The sequence below is a fragment of the Ranitomeya imitator genome, chromosome 9 (assembly GCF_032444005.1).
Source record: "Ranitomeya imitator isolate aRanImi1 chromosome 9, aRanImi1.pri, whole genome shotgun sequence".
In the NCBI taxonomy this organism is placed as follows: domain Eukaryota; kingdom Metazoa; phylum Chordata; class Amphibia; order Anura; family Dendrobatidae; genus Ranitomeya; species Ranitomeya imitator.
In genome coordinates this window covers 123,218,570-123,231,378 of record NC_091290.1, presented here as the reverse complement: position 1 = coordinate 123,231,378, position 12,809 = coordinate 123,218,570, and positions in this window count along the sequence as shown.

Below are 12,809 nucleotides of genomic sequence, written 5' to 3'. Positions count from 1 at the left end.
GGACCTGTTCTCTTCAACATATTCATTAATGATCTGGTAGAAGGTTTACACAGTAAAATATCGATATTTGCAGATGATACAAAACTATGTAAAGCAGTTAATACAAGAGAAGATAGTATTCTGCTACAGATGGATCTGGATAAGTTGGAAACTTGGGCTGAAAGGTGGCAGATGAGGTTTAACAATGATAAATGTAAGGTTATACACATGGGAAGAGGGAATCAATATCACCATTACACACTGAACGGGAAAGCACTGGGTAAATCTGACAGGGAGAAGGACTTGGGGATCCTAGTTAATGATAAACTTACCTGGAGCAGCCAGTGCCAGGCAGCAGCTGCCAAGGCAAACAGGATCATGGGGTGCATTAAAAGAGGTCTGGATACACATGATGAGAGCATTATACTGCCTCTGTACAAATCCCTAGTTAGACCGCACATGGAGTACTGTGTCCAGTTTTGGGCACCGGTGCTCAGGAAGGATATAATGGAACTAGAGAGAGTACAAAGGAGGGCAACAAAATTAATAAAGGGGATGGGAGGACTACAATACCCAGATAGATTAGCGAAATTAGGATTATTTAGTCTAGAAAAAAGACGACTGAGGGGCGATCTAATAACCATGTATAAGTATATAAGGGGACAATACAAATATCTCGCTGAGGATCTGTTTATACCAAGGAAGGTGACGGGCACAAGGGGGCATTCTTTGCGTCTGGAGGAGAGAAGGTTTTTCCACCAACATAGAAGAGGATTCTTTACTGTTAGGGCAGTGAGAATCTGGAATTGCTTGCCTGAGGAGGTGGTGATGGCGAACTCAGTCGAGGGGTTCAAGAGAGGCCTGGATGTCTTCCTGGAGCAGAACAATATTGTATCATACAATTATTAGGTTCTGTAGAAGGACGTAGATCTGGGGATTTATTATGATGGAATATAGGCTGAACTGGATGGACAAATGTCTTTTTTCGGCCTTACTAACTATGTTACTATGTTACTAAATGTACTCATGGATGGTATTGGGCTCAGGGCTCAATGGATCACTGAAATCAATCTTAAACACATGTGATAATTAGTTTTTCAGGTGATTCTAATTAAAGGAAAACTGCTTAAAAAAGAATGACAAAGGTATGGCTAAAAAGGTGACAGACCATGACGCAGCACAGGCGGTAAGAGACAGCAAAATATCCCCAGATATCATAAAAGTAGAAGCCACTGATTGACAAATATTAATGATACCAGTACATAAATAATCATCATGTTTATAATAACATACCTAATAGTGTGTAGCAGGGACACGTATTATATAACACAGCCACGTAGTATTTTGCCCAGCCACATAGTATATAGCACAGCCCACATACTAAATAGCACAGACACGTAGTATATTGCCCAGCCACGTAGTATATAGCACAGACACGTAGTATATTGCCCAGCCATGTAGTATATACCACAGACACGAAGTATATAGCAGACACATAGTATATTGCACAGCCACATAATATATTGCACAGCCACGTAGTATATAGCACAGAGATGTAGTATATAACACTGCCCATGCAGTATATAACACAGGCCACGTAGTATAGAGCACAGTGATGTAGCATATTGCCCAGCCACTTAATATATACCACAGCCACGTAGCATATAGCACAGCCCACATAGTATATAGCACAGAGATGTAGTATATAACACAGCCAAAGTAGTATCTAACACAGCCCACGTAGATAATATAGCAATGTGGGCACCATATCCCTGTTAAAAAAAGAATTACAATAAAAAATAGTTATATACTCATCTTCCGTCGGCCCCTGGATCCCGGCGAGGCTTTTTCCGATGCTCCTCGCAACGCTTCGGTCCCAAGAGTGCATTGCAGTCTCACGAGATGATGATGTGCGGTCTCGCGAGACCGCTATGTCATCATCTCGCGAGACTGCAATGCATGGACCGGTCATCGGAGTGTCGCGAGGAGCGGGAAAGGCCTGGGCTGGATCGGGGGGCCGACAGAATGTGAGTATATAATGATTATTTTTAACATTAGATCTTTTTACTATTGATGCCGCATAGGCAGCATCAATAGTAAAAAGTTGGTCACACAGTGTTAATAGCAGAGTTAACGGGGTGCGTTACACCGTGGCATAACGCGGTCCGTTAACGCTGCCATTAACCCTGTGTGAGCGCTGACTGCAGGGGAGTATGGAGCGGCCATTTTGCCTCTGGACTGTGCCCGTCGCTGATTGGTCATGGCCGTTTTGCCGCGACCAATCAGCGACTTGGGATTTCCGTGACAGACAGACAGAAAGACAGACAAACAGACGGAAGTACCCCTTAGACAATTATATAGTAGATACATTGTAATAAATACAAGTGTACTTAAAGCTGTATGTCCCGACTAGCTGAAGGACCTTTCAGGTGATGCGATCAGTCACATGCCTAGACAGGACTCCAAACATATGTTATAGTTAACACAGTGTGCAGCAGAGGTGTGTATTTGTGTGTGTTGCTATAGCAGAACTGTGTGTGCACGCATGTAGCAGAGCTGTGTGTATGTGTCCATATACAGCAGAGCTGATTGTGAATGTGCTTTCAATAGGTCTATTACTTATTCCACCATAGTGCATTAAAATTATTTTTATCTTCATAAGAGAAGTTTAACCTTTAACCCTTTTTTCAGTTTTGCGTTTTCGTTTTTCGCTCCCCTTCTTCCCAGAGCCATAACTTTTTTATTTTTCCGTCAATATGGCCATGTGAGGACTTGTTTTTTTGCGGGACGAGTTGCACTTTTGAATGACACCATTGGTTTTACCATGTCTTGTACTAGAAAACTGGAAAAAAAATTTCAAGTGCGGTGAAATTGCAAAAAAAAGTGCAATCCAACACTTGTTTTTTTGTTTGGCTTTTTTTTGCTAGGTTCACTAAATGCTAAAACTGACCGGCCATTATGATTCTCCAGGTCATTGCGAGTTCATAGACACTAAACATATCTAGGTTCTTTTTATCTAAGTATTGAAAAAAAAATCCAAACTTTGTTAAAAAAAAAAAAAGAAAAATTGAGCCATTTTCCGTTACCCGTAGCGTCTCCATTTTTTGTGATATCGGGTCGGGCAAAAGCTTTTTTTTGCGTGCCGAGCTGACGTTTTTAATGACACCATTTTGATGCAGATACAATCTTATGATCGCCAGTTATTGCATTTTAATGCAATGTCGCGGCGACCAAAAAAGCGTAATTTTGGAGTTTTGACTTTTTTTCTCGCTACGCCGTTCAGCGATCAGGTTAATCCTTTTTTTATTGATAGATTGGGGGATTCTGAACACGGCGACACCAAATATTTGTTTGTTTGTTTGATTTTATTTTTACTGTTTTGTTTTGAATGGGGCAAAAGGGGGTGATTTGAACTTTTAGATATTTTTATTTTTTTTTTATATTTTTCAAACCTTTTTTTTTTAAATTTTGGCATGCTTTAATAGCCTCCATGGGAAGCTAGAAGCTACCACAACCCGATCGGCTCTCTAACATAGAGGCGATGTTCAGATCGCCTCTATGTAGCTGAATTGCTGACTTGCTATGAGTGCTGACCACTGGGTGACGCTCACAGCAAGCCAGCGCTGACAATCATAGAGGTCTCCAGGAGACCTCAGGTGTCATTCCAACACACCGGTCACCCGCGATCACGTGACGGGGGTCACCAGTGTGCATATTTCTGGCGCGATTGCCGAAAGCGCAATTTAAATGCCGCTGTCAATGTTTGACAGCGGCATTTAACTGGCTAATAGCTGCAGGTGGATCGCGATTCCACCCACGGCTATTGAGGGCACATCTGTTCAAAACCGCCGGAGCTCCACATCAAAGGGAGGGGGTCCGACATCGGCCGATGTCAGAAAGGGGTTAAGGTGTAGGAAATATGTTTTTCGCATTTTCTGCTGTCTAAACCTGGGTTATCTTATAGTCCGAAAAATACGGTATACTGTATAGATCTATCATTTTCATTGACCATCTGAGCATTACGCAGCGGCTACTTTACAAGATCACTTTGCTGTTTTAAAAGTTTGCAGCATAACTTTAATTTATCAAACTTTTTTTCCGTGATCTAGCAGTTAAGTAGTCCCACAGATACATTAGCGCTGGGTGTACACCTGTGCGAGATGTTTGGAGGCCGTTTGTGGTTAATACCTGGTAATATTGTCCTAAATCATCTGCTGATTTTAATAGGCTGGAAGCCAATTTGATGCTCTGTGCTCTTACATTTCTGCAGAAATTATTTGCTAAATGAATTTCTAATGGATAATTTCAAATGCAAAAAAGCTGCATGGGAGTTAGTGGTTTAGCAATATGTGATATCAATTGTCCATTTATCCCCGGCAGCACAGTGAGGCATGGATCAAGCATGAGGAGGGTTTAATGTACAGCTATATCTCCTAATACCTATTAGTGCAGTGTGCGAGAAAGGAGGTCACATTGAGGTTTTTACCCTTCATGAACAGGAGCGTAACCACCAGAGCCGAGTCGCTGTGTCTGGATATAGTGGCCGGGACAGTCCCCGTAGGTGCTGAAGTCTTCATGCAAATTCGATACTAAATGTTCCATCACCTGTCTGTTTTGTCTCGGTATAGTTCACGGGAGGACTAACAGATATAAAACTAACATATGTTATGCTGGGTTAACCCAACACAGACACACACAGAATATGTATGCGATTTGCGTAAATGAAGTCACTTACAAACTAGACGTATGTGATTACGGTAAGTCTAGTCGGAATGTGGCCGGAAAAACGCAAATCGCACACTTGCAGTCACATGATCGCCCACTCCCAGTGCCATCCCCAGAGGAGCCAGACAGTGTGCACAGTGTGCAATGTGAGGATTCATAAGTTTGCAATCGCATAGAGTGACTGCAGACTTAAACTAGAAGCCTAGACAACCCCTTTACCTTCCCCTAGACCTCATCACTTTATCACGCTTAATATTAAATTAGCCAAAGTGCCCCTCCTTTAGTATTAAATCAGACACTGTGCCCACTTTTAGTATTAATTAGCCATTATGCGCTCTCCATCCCCTAAAAAATATAAACACTATCAACCACAACGCATACCTTTACAGCGCACTGGCAGCTGGTTTGATTCACCGACGCAGGCGCGACACCTCGGATGGGCAACGTCATGCAGGATCCAAATGAAGAGATGAAGAGGTTGCACTCCATGTTCTGGTGAAAAAATCGTCTTTATTTCAGGGAGATTAAAACATGGATAAAAGGGAAGGGGTTTATTCAGTGGATGATGGCCGTTTCGCATATGGACTTGATGAAGCATCTCACATTTGTCCACCAAATCCATTTTTTAATCTTCATGAAATAAAGAAGAATTTTTTACCAGATCATTAAGTGCCACCTCTTAATCTCTTCATTTGGATCCTGAAAAAAAGAAACATTACCTACCTTCCATCAAACCTTCCCATCCTCTGGTAGCCTTGGCCTCTGCTTGGCCGGGGTCTTATTGAATGACACATCATGCTGCCTACGTCAATCAAAAGAGCTGGGAACAGGAAGGCAAACTATGGATTTTTGCAGCTCTACTCCTCTAATATATTCAACTACATACATGTGAGGACACAGATGCATGTGAATGTATCCGCTCCAAAAATCAACAGCTAGCTCCACGCCTCACCAGCAAGTAGTAAATATGAAACTGGTGGACTGTCACATCCCCCTTGGTGTGCTGCCTTTTGTCACTTGTTGCTGGGGCTCAAGTAGACCAGTGAGCATTGTCTGTGACCGGTCTGCCTGCGCACTTTCAATCACTGATTTTATTTTTCTACTTGCACCCCTTAGGGTAGTGCCAGGTAGAGCCATATGTGGTCACCTTCCTCTTCCTACCCTTCCTGAGGCCCTGGATCATATTTTTGAAGTTCATTTGGGAGTACGGGGGAGAAGATACATGAACAAGTCTTAGCAACAATCACCTCCAAAATGCTGGGAAGGTGTTCTGATGACCTCTCAGTCAAAAAGGAATCTTCCTAACATCTTATGTGCCATAAGGTCTTTGAACGTAAATCACCAGTAACCAAGGCCGGACTGGCCATCTGGCAATTCTGGCAAATGCCAGAAGGGCCTGTCTGGTCATGGGCTGCCTTGTCTGCTACATTATTAACAGAATTGGTGTTCTCAAGACACCCATACTGTTGAGAGTTGTGATGGAGCACAAAGTCGTTGACTCCATCAGTCAACCCAGCAGGCCACGGGTATCATTAGATACTTTGGTCTTGTAGTAAATCTTGATTTCCTCCATCCAGGGTAATATTAGTGATATATCCACATCTGGTGCTTGGGGACGTAGACAACATGGGTCTGTGGGATTTTAAATGCCAGGGCTGAATTTCAGTCCCAGTCCATACCTGCCAGTAACAGCACTATAGTTGTGTCATGGGATAGCTGTTATGAACAGGTGATTCAGAACCACAATGGACCTAGTGGTTAAGAGCACACAAAGTGACCTGATAGTTACTAACATAGGACGAGCTCTGAGACGTGGGAACTCTGCTGACCGCAATCCCTAATCCTATCATACCACACTAGAGGTAGCCGTGGATTGCGCCTAACGCTCCCCATGCAACTCGGCACAGCCTGAGAAACTAGCTAGCTCTGAAGATAGAAAAATAAGCCTACCTTGCCTCAGAAAAATTTCCCAAAGGAAAAGGCAGCCCCCCACATATAATGACTGTGAGTTAAGATGAAAATACAAACACAGAGATGAAATAGATTTTAGCAAAGTGAGGCCCGACTTACTGAATAGACCGAGGATAGGAAAGATAGCTTTGCGGTCAACACAAAAACCTACAAACAACCACGCAGAGGGGCAAAAAGACCCTCCGCACCGACTAACGGTACGGAGGTGCTCCCTCTGTGTCTCAGAGCTTCCAGCAAGCAAGAAAACCAATATAGCAAGCTGGACAGAAAATATAGCAAACAAAAGTAACACAAGCAAAACTTAGCTTATGCAGGGCAGACAGGCCACAAGAACGATCCAGGAGAAAGCAAGACCAATACTGGAACATTGACTGGAGGCCAGGAACAAAGAACTAGGTGGAGTTAAATAGAGCAGCACCTAACGACTTAACCTCGTCACCTGAGGAAGGAAACTAAGAAGCCGCAGCCCCACTCACATCCACCAGAGGAAGCTCATAGACAGAACCAGCCGAAGTACCACTCATGACCACAGGAGGGAGCTTGACCACAGAATTCACAACAGATAGCCACAAGACTACAACATTGACGGCCCTTGTGTAACTCTGTACCCATGAAAATACTCATGCATTTTGCACTTTTCTACTTGTCCATATGCTAAGGTGACAGCATGATTGAGGTGATTAGAAAGGCAATAACCCAAAGGTCATCAATGAAAAACAATGAAGGGGTCTCCAATGAAGAAGGCAACTCACAGCGGTCTAATTATTGCATCCAAATGTGATACGAATTACGATAGAGGGGGCGTTTTCTTGATATTCAGTTTAGTCAGATGTTCCCTCGAAGTATTGGACAATCTCATTGATGGGCTTCCTCCTGGTGTACTCTCTTGGGTTTTATACATGTGCGTGATTAGAACCTTCCTAGGTAATGACTGAATAATGACAACTGGGGATGGGTGGAAATATAATAAAGGAACTTTTGCTGTTTGTAATTTCGAGGACTGATTCTTGAAGCTTGTAGGCTTCAATTTCATGTATGTTAGACTGGTAGGAGGGGACATTTACAGAGCTCACTGCCAGGAAAGGGAAATGGTGTGTGATTAGATTAGGTAAAAATGTCATGATCTTCTAGAGCTGGATTACAAGACGTGATAGTACATTTACTAGGTTTTTACATTCATTGAATGCCTAGAAAAGTCCCTATAATTAGAAATACGCCTTTCAGTATGAATCAAAAATAGATCCCAAAAGCAGAAGGTTATGTGCAGATTCAGATTTTACCATATATGTTCCCCCTTTAGCACATTTAGTAGTTTTAATTGTATTTTTTGCAATGAAGATTGTATTTATGTAGTCTTATCTTCCAGTCATTTTTTTATTTCTGTTTCGGTGATCTATTTTGTGTGTATTACAAAAAGAGAGACGGAGGGCACCATCAATAATTTTGAGTATAAATATACAGGATCCACCTGGAGTATGTCAAAGAAGGAATGCAAAAAAATTGTGTGTGTATTATTATCAAAGTCTAAAATACAAAAACTAAAAAAAAAAAACCTTAAAAAAAAAAATAGAAATACACTTTACGCTCATTCAGTCGTCAGTTTTTTCACGTAAGAGTTCTATCCGTTTTTTGTACGGGTATCACTTGTACTTATGATAGTCTATGGTGCTGCTCACATGTCTTTGATTTTTTTCGGACTGAGTGGTCTGTGTAAAATCGCAGAAACAAGTCCGTTGTGATCCAAGTGTCAGATTAAACTTGGCAACACAGGTCTATGGGTCTGTGAAAAAAAAAAAAAAAAAAAAAAAAATCGGATAGCACTTGAATATCATCCACGATTTGTCCGTTTTTGCCGAACTGTTAGATGGGAGAAGGTGGAGAAATGTTTTTTGAAACTGAAAAACTGGTGAAATTCAGACCAATCTCTGATGAAACTCAGAGGAATATCACTAGTAAATTTATCTTGTAAGTGAAAAAAAACCCTGATGCGTCATGTTTAATAGCGCTAAAATCAACTGCGTAATATTGTATAGGTTCTTGTTGTGCTGCCAAAACAACCTTGCCCCATCAAGGTTTGGACTCCACAAGAATTCTAAGGGAATTGTCGCAATTGATGCCATGACATTAGGAGCAAATTTTTAAGTAGGTGCTCATCCTATAGATACGGCTTTGGAAATTGAAGACAAATCATCACTTTGAGCTCTTTGTGATGTTCCTCAAACCATTCCTAAACAATTTTTGCAGAGTGGCAGAGCATGATTATCCTGTCGAAAAAGGTTAATGCCTTAATCTCAAACTCTGGTAACTCTGATGTGGTTGGTTAAAAGGGTTGACCGGGCTCAATACAACCTTACTCCTCAGCTTGAATTCTGTGAAAAAAAAACAAAATGTGCCATGCTCACCTGCTGTCACCCAAGTGGATCCAGCACAGTCTGCCCCATGCTCTGCATGAGGCCTCCACACGTCCTTGTGATTCCTCTACAAGAAAAACCCGTAGTGGTGAGATCCGTGGTCTGTCTGCCATCCCTATGTGTGTGTGTGACATCCGTGTATCCATTTGCTATCCGTGTGCCGTCCGTGTGAAGCCGTGTTCCCACTTGTCACTGAAGCTGTGTTCGCGGCACCTCATTGTCTCCTGCTTTTCAGCCTGAACGGCCGCATCATGCCACTGTACAGTTTGAAAACCAGATGTTGCAGAGATGGATTACAGAGTGGGACAGTATGGATTATCTTCACGTTGGACATGTGAGGGATATGGTTGTTTATTATTATTTATTTATTTTTACAAGGGACATGATATTCAGCGGATTTTTAGATGTAAAGGGGAGTATAACTTTTTTATTTTAAAATAAATGTGTAAAACAGGGTGTTTTGTTTTATTTCAAATAAAGGATTTTATACATTCGGTGTGTTTATTTTAAAACTTAATATGTGGTCAGTAATGGGGGAGTCTTATAGACGCCTCTACATTACTAACCCCTGGGTTTGATGTCAGCTGCCAATACAAAGCTGACATCAACCCCAGCTCTATTACCCCACTTGCCACCGCTACAGGGCAAGTGAAAAGAGTGAGGCCAAACACCAGATTTTGCAAATCTTATGGATGCGCCTGAGGGCTAAAGTTGGTAACCTGGGAGGGGGGGGGGGGGGCAATATCTCTGGCCCCTTCCCCGGCAATTAATATCAACCAGCAGTTGTCTGTTTAGCTGAATACTCAATACAACTCCCATCACAGTTGCCTTGTCGTGCTGATCACAGGGAGAGCAGGAGACAATGATGAGAGCAGCCTTCAGCAGCCAGTGTCTGGGATCAGTGTGAGCTGTAACGCTTCTTCCCAAGTGCTGGTAAGTGTCACACTGACAACACACGGATTTCCTCTGTGTGTCCTAAGTGTACGGCACGCAATTTGTCCGTGCTGCACAAAAAGACCCTACATGTCTACTGGTTTTTCACACAGACACATGGTTCGTGTGAAAATCTGACATGTGCGCACCACCATTGAATACAACGAGTGCGCATATATCAGTATTTGCGGTCCTTAAAGAAACACATGCGGACACAAAAAAGGACATGTGAAGGGGACCTCAGTGCCAGAAAGGATGAGGTTACTCTTACATAGTTAGATAGGTTGAAAAAAGACAGAGGTCCATCAAGTTCAACCTTTCTCCACCAATTTTTCATTTTATCATTTAATTAACTATAAGTTACAATGTTATGTGTAGTGAGGAAATCAACCAGCCTGTTATAGTGTCGGCCATTGCTACCTCTTGTGGTCGGGCATTCCACAGTCTGACTGCTCTAACTGTAAATAACCATTTCCAATTTAGCTGTCGGAATCACCTTTCTTCTACACATAATGAGTGCCCCCTGGTCCTCAGCATGGTCTTTGGATGGAATTAGTCATGTGCTAGTTCTTTGCACTGACCACACATATATTTATACATGTAAATGAGATCTCCTCTGAGGCATCTTTTTCTTAAGCTAAACAAGCCCAACATTTCCAACATCTCATCATATGAGAGGGCCTTCCATCCCTTGTAATAATTTAGTTGCCCACCTTTGAATTGACTCTAATTTCTGAATATATTTTTCTTAAAATGTGAAGTCCAAAACTAGATCCCATATTCTAGATGTGACCTCACCAGTGATTTATAAAGGGGTAATAATACGTTGGGATTGCAGGATTTTCTCTCTCTTTTTATACATCCTAAAATCTTGCTTGCTTTTGCAGCTGCTTCTTGACATTGAGTACTGCTGCTCAGCTTACTTGTAAGCAGAATACCCAAGTCCTTCTCCTGTTCTGTAGTCCTGAGTATACTCCCATTTAATGTATAATAGGATTACTATGTCCTAGATGTATTACTCTACATTTATCTACATTAATCCTCATTTGCCAAGTGTTTGTCCACTCAGACATCTTATCCAGATCGTTTTGCAATATTTTAAAGTCAAGGTCAGATTTTAATATCCTACATAGTTTGTTGTGGTCAGTAAAGACTGACACTTTACTCTCAATCCCATCTACAAGGTCATTAATAAAGATTTTAAAAATAATCGGTCCCAGTATAGAACCATGTGGTCCCCACTGCTCCCAATACAGATCCCTGCAGTCTCAACTGCTCCCAGTACAGATCCCTGAGGTACCCCATTGCTGACTATATCCCATTTAGAGGATGTACCATTTATGATGACTCTTTGTTTCCTATCTTTTAGCCAATTCCTTACCGATCTGCATATAGTTTTCCCCAGTTCTTGCTTTTGTAGCTTCAGTAAAAGGCTGTTATGTAGTACAGTATCAAATGCCTTTGTAAAGTCCAGACAAATCACATCAGCTGCATTACCAACTTCAGATTTGCACTTACCTCCCCATAGAAACCCAACATGTTGGTGAAATACTACCTATCCTTCGTGAATCCATGCTGATAGTCAGTTATTATATAACAATATTTTCTGAAATATGTCTTAACAGGTCATTTCTTATAATGCCCTCAAAAACTTGGCACACTACTGATGTCCGGCTTACCGGACAGTAGGTGCCTGGATCCACCTTCTTGACTTTCTTAAATATAAGTACCACAACAGCCATCTTCCAATCTTGGGTTAACACCCCTGTTGCAAGAGAATCTAAAAAAATGAAATATAGTAGTCAATATCTGTGGATGAATGCCATCTGGGCCGGGGGATTTGTTAATGATTAATTTACTCAGACTCAGGGTTACTTATTTTTGTGTTAAACTAGCTCTATCAGGTGGTGAACTTTGATTTTTGTTTTGTTAAAAGGTCACTGGAACAAACAGGTCATTGGTGAACAAGGATGAAAAGTAACTATTTAGTATCTCAGCCTTTTCTTTGTCCTCTATAATTATCCTGTTATTATCATCTATTAAGGGGCCGATGTTACGTGTTACGGAACCACTCAGCACCCAGAATATGTTGTGCAGTTATATGTATGTATAATAGGTTCCATGTGAGATGCATGTCCCTAATGCATCAGTCCACAGGCTGCGCCCCTGGGCAGAGGGGACACGATATTCCCCTTTTGTCCGCCCCCCACCTGTGTAATTCCCACAGTAAATATTGACAGGCTCCGGCCACCTGCGGCTATTGTAATGTATGTCTGGCCTGCCACTTTTCTTTTGGCCTGCCCTCTGTATCTGTGTGATATATTCTGTGTCCTGTGAGTAAAGTGTTGTCAGACTGGAAATACATGGAGAAGCAGTGATCTTTTATATGCACCCATGTAACCAAGCAATTCCAGCCAGCGTCCTTCATTCAGACTCCAGCCAAAGCAGAGTGGACCTCCTGAAACACGGGGTGGAACTGAAAGAGGTACCCCAGCTTGGTAGATCCCGTTACACTGGTGGCAGAAAGCGGGATATGATACCCCTTTTACAGGAGGAAAGGAATGAATGGAAAACAACTACCAGAAGTTAAAGAGGACTACATTAAAAGATCTGGTGGAAGCCCGAGGGTTGATCGCCAGCAACAAAACAAAAGCGGATTTGATAGCAGCCATCATGGAACACGACAGTGCAGCGCCCCTCAATGTGAATGTGGAGGAGACTGAATTCCAGAGGGAGGTAAAGAACAGACTGGCGTTCTATGGCCCAAACCCTGCAGTAGAAATCATATGA